Source organism: Macrobrachium rosenbergii, chromosome 46 (assembly GCF_040412425.1).
Source record: "Macrobrachium rosenbergii isolate ZJJX-2024 chromosome 46, ASM4041242v1, whole genome shotgun sequence".
Classification (NCBI taxonomy): domain Eukaryota; kingdom Metazoa; phylum Arthropoda; class Malacostraca; order Decapoda; family Palaemonidae; genus Macrobrachium; species Macrobrachium rosenbergii.
Window position 1 is genome coordinate 17136340 of NC_089786.1, and position 5000 is coordinate 17141339.

Consider the following 5000-nt stretch of genomic DNA (forward strand, 5'->3'; position numbering starts at 1 on the left):
ATTAAAAGAAAAAGGGCCTTATATTTCATCCTCCATGTGTGCCTTGCTGGCTTTCTCACTTTTCCTGTCTCTTTCTGGGCTGTCTGTGTTTGATTTTGTCTGTCTATCTCTATCAGGGTGTATATATTCTGTTTTTCATGCTTTTTCTGCCTCAAACCATTTGTCTCTGTTGTTACTTCTGTCAGTATGTCTTACTTCTAAGAGTCTTTCATTCTATGCCGGCCAATGTGTCTCTCTTTCTCATTCTATTTATCAAGCTGCGCGTCTCTGCCTTTCTGTAGCAATCTCTACCCAATGTCTGCCTGTCTTGCAGCATGTCTTTCTAGGTATCGGCCTTTCCCTTCGAATTCTGTTAACCTTCCTAACTATTTCTGTCCGTTATCCTGCCTCTCTGACAAATCCTCCCACTGAGATTTGTTTTATCCAAACGACAGAAATAAGAGGTTAGTAATGGTGAATTATCCGAATGGCGCTCCCGAGGCTGACACCCTGCCGCCTTTTTCTGTTTGTTGATCTTCTGTGTGTGTGTATGATATCTAGGAAGCCGGTCGTTCGGGACTGCCTAATTTGCAGACGATACCAAATTAGATATTGAGGCTGGGAAGTAAATGATGGCAATTCAGATGGGACCGAACTGCGACTCGGTAAATTAGGCGAACGACCAGGGGAAACGGCGACGGCCTTTATGTCCAGATAAGCGTAATATTGTTCATGCTGGGTGCAGGCAGGGTGCACGCGGAGAGCCAACGATCACAATGCGCATTGTACACTGCTCCGTAATGAGATAAAAAGTGCGAATGAGGGCGAACATGAATTTGGGGTTTTCATTGGTGCTGGACTCGGATTCTCTAGATTGTTGAGAAAGAGAGAATGGCCACACACTTTTGTTTGATGACTTAAAATTCCTTTGCAAACGAATCCAGAAAATATTTAACAGAAAATTCGTTTCAGAGTCTCTATATTGATGAATGACCATAGAAAATAGAACACTTGTTTGATGATCTAAAAAAAAATTACGTTCAAAATTATATTTCAAACAAAAATTCGTAATAATCTTAGATGTTCTCTGTTGTTGGAAAGTGCTGAAGTAAAAATAAGTTAAACGTTGAAATTCTGCCACCCCTATCATCCTCGAGAGAAAAAATCAGATACAAAATTAAATATTTTTTTCTCTTTATAATTTACTTAACACAGAATTTACAATTATCTGTAGAACTTATGTAAATCTCTTATTATGAATATTTCTGTTTTTCAAAAATCGCTGATAAGGCACATTTGATATTAAAGACAATTAGAATGTCTGACTGATTAATTTTAAAAGTATGCTGACTTCGAAATAAAAATGACCAGAATGACAGCTTGAACCACAACAGGAACTCACAAATTAGGAATCCGAGATGGCAAGTACATTCAAACAACGCAAAACATTAACGACAACACAGGCATATTTTCATAACGAATCATGTGCGTTCAAGAAATATTCACAATCCTAAAGGCTGTGTGAAAGTCGTATGAACGTCGGAAACTCCCTGTCTTTGACCGAATTATTTTGTCTCATTTAATTTAAAAGAGACAGTCTGTCATTGCCTAAGAAGATCTTGTGAGTCTCTATTTATTTCCCTTGTCTGTTCTACATAAGATAAGAGGGGAATTAACCACAAAATAATGTTTTTCTTCTTTATGTAATAATGTTATGTGTAGTCTGTACTGCGAGGAATGAATAAACTGTGTGTAAGTAATTACCTCTGTATGATCTACATGGCATGGTATGGATTACCAGTACGGTCTGTATCGTGAATTGCCTTATATGGCATGTAGTGCTTGAAATGAACTAACTACATGGTCGGCACTGTGAGGAATGAACTATTTTCATGGTTCGTACTGCGTGAAACTAACTGTCTGTATGGTCAGTGTTGCAAGGAATGAATGATTTCTCTGGTCGGTATTGTGTGGAATGAATTACCTGAAAAATTCAGAAATTAAAGTTTTTTTTCGCAAATTGTTCATTCCCATGTTAATTTGGACTCATCTGAGGAACAATTAATATTATTTTATCTGCTCTCTCTCTCTCTCTCTCTCTCTCTCTCTCTCTCTCTCTCTCTCTCTCTCTCTCTCTCTCTCTCTCTCTCTCTCTCTCTCTCTCTCGTGAGTACCTTACCAGATTCTTTTTCTCGACTTTGCTCATACCGCGACTCAACCATTTGTAGTAAATGTATCAGTAAACTTTTAAGCAAAATTATCCAAAACTAAGCACTATAAAGAATATCACCTAATTACATATATTTTTAGCGTGAATCTCTGCGCAATTTGGATCCATCCTAGATACTTCAGTTAAAAAATTAATGTGGCAGTGACTTCTACCCTGTTTTTCCCATGGAGACAGCCTCTATTAGGAAAAACAGCTTGCTGATAGGGGTCGAATTATCTCTTGGAAAATAGATCATTATTAAGAATAAAATATAACTAAAGATGTGCAACAAATAACGTTGATTAGAATAAGAATCTTCGACCCCGTTTAACGGGAACAAACTGAAGGCCAGTCTCAAGAACCTCGTTTTAATCTCGATTCTGTAACGAGCTTCCTGATTGGGTCATACATCACACGCACACTGAAGCTGATTGGCTGTCGGCGTTCACCCCAATACACAGAGTAAACTGTGATTTCTGTCTGGTCTCAACGCCTACCAACAAAGAGGATAGGTTGGGCAAATGGTCTTGGGGAGGTGCTAATCGTAATCTTGCATGTTGAGAAGGGAAGATGGAACCGGGGGAGAGGCCGGAGACGTATGAAAAGGAGAATGGGAAAGCGGATAAGAGGTTGAGAAGGCATTGGAGAGAGAGAGAGAGAGAGAGAGAGAGAGAGAGAGAGAGAGAGAGAGAGAGAGAGAGAGAAGGAAAAAATGAGGAAACAGGGGAAAATGTGAGGGTGAGAAGTTGAGACTGAACGATGAATGAGAGGAAGCAAGTAAAAGGGCGATGGTGTAATAAAAAAAATAAAATGAGAAGACGGAAAAGACGACAATAATAAGGGGAGAAAGTAAGGTTCGAGATTAAAAATCGAGGATTTACGAAGAGGAAAATGAGAAAGCTGGGAAAGTTGTGAATGATTGCAAATTTTACATGGTTTCTCGACAAGAAATTAGGCAACACTAATTCTGTCTAGTATTTGGATGGGTGACTGCCAATATCAAACATTGTTGTTACATAAAATCTTACATCAGTCTGTGGTGCCAGGGGAATTGACTAGCAAGACTTTTCCAATAATCACTACACAGTGGATTGCAAATCATAGGAGCCTGGTGCGGGTGGCACTGGGTCACAACGAGGCCGGAGAAACCCACAGATCTCCGAAGCGGATGTATGAAAATGCAGAGGCGTCGTGCAATCTCCCGTGTGGCCTTATTCAGCCGTGGTTCCATCCGAGTCCTTAAGGTGGTTACAGCTGCAGTTGAGAAGAACCAGCGGCTCTATTCTTCCTCTCCTTCTTCTTTTCGTCTCTGTGAATCATGTGATTGGCCTTCTTGGAGAAAAACAAGAGGGAAAACGCAGATCTCTTAATCACTGTCATTTTCTTGCCCTGTGAATTCTCGAGTGAAGAAATCAGTTTCCTTTAATTTTTTTTTTCTTTATCTGCCTATTGGATCCTGAACTCTGCCCGAGGTCCTGTTTTCCAAGGCAACAATCCACGGCGCCCTAACAGTGGGGGCAGGTTATCTAACGTAACTTATTCCAGGATTCGTGATTTTGACAGGCAGTGGGACGGTATTGATGGCAAAGCGCGTCCTGATTGGTCGCTGGACAATTTGTGGGCGGTCCCCAGGTGCCAACTGATACGTTAATATATTTTTGACCTAATCGAGACAGGTTGTTTTCAGGGTCATTCACAGTTACGAATATTTGGAGAACTCTCGTAAATCACAGTGCTTCTAAAAATAGTATTAATGGGCAATACTGGTCCAGAAATCCTTCCACAAGTTGCTCTAAAACCAGAACACCCTGAAAAGTGTGCCATCCTTGATTAAAACAAACAAGTTTTTCAGTAGCCCATGCTGGAACTGAAAAGAGCTTTCATAATGTCACAAAGGATGTGATGAAATGTAAGTTTTGACAGTAACTCTGTTCAAGCAAGAGCATTTATGGCTCATGTTATATTGATGCGAGCGTCCTTCAGTCACATAGGATCCGGCAATAGCTTCCATGTGTAAAAAAATTATAAAAATTGTCATTTTCAATTCTAGGTCCACAGTGAACTTGAAAGGATCATTCTTTTTTAAAAAGGGCTTTCGTGGGTCATTCTACGTCAGAATCGAGTTTTTTTCCAGATGATCTTGGGTCCAAAGAGCTATTCCATGAATTATTCTGGTTCTAAGCGGCTATTACGCCTCATTCTGGATTTAGAAGTTTTCATGAATCATTCAGTCCGGAATCTTTTTATCTACTATTCTAGATAAAAAAAGTTTCCTGGTTCTTTCTCGAACCCCCCAAACATATTCTTAATTACTGTGGCCTGGAAAGAGAGCTCTTGTGAATTATTCTGGTCTACAAAGAATTTTCGATATCTTTCCCGATCCAAAAGCTTTAAAAATCCATTTAGACCCTGCAAGAGCTTTCATAGATACGTTCGGGCCTAAAACGAGCTTTCTTAGCTGTAAATTGGTCAGTAAACCCTTTGGGTATTACATAACACACAGAAAAACAAACCAGTCCAGGAAAAGACACCAACTAACATTCGGATTGCTGGAAAAAAAAAATCAATTCCCGAACACGAAAAAATCGGGACAAAAGAGTGACTGTTCTGTTTCAGGAGAAAAACAAATCTCCAAAGTCAGGGCAAAAAAAAAGACAACAAAACCAAAAAGTAGCTCTACTGCTGCGAAAACAAACAAACAATAAGCAGAGCAAGACGGCGCAGCGTCGTAGTTTCAGTGTGAGTCATCCAGTATTAGCCCTTGCCATCGCTCATGGTAATTAGGGAAATAAATATGCAAGTCTCAGTACCA

General features: G+C 39.8%; 1 protein-coding gene across 1 annotated transcript in view; it reads left to right on the plus strand.

Moving 5' to 3' along the window:
* The window catches only part of LOC136830252 (R-spondin-1-like), a 351908-nt gene that overhangs the window by 153183 nt on the left and 193725 nt on the right, over positions 1-5000 (plus strand). The window lies entirely within an intron of this gene.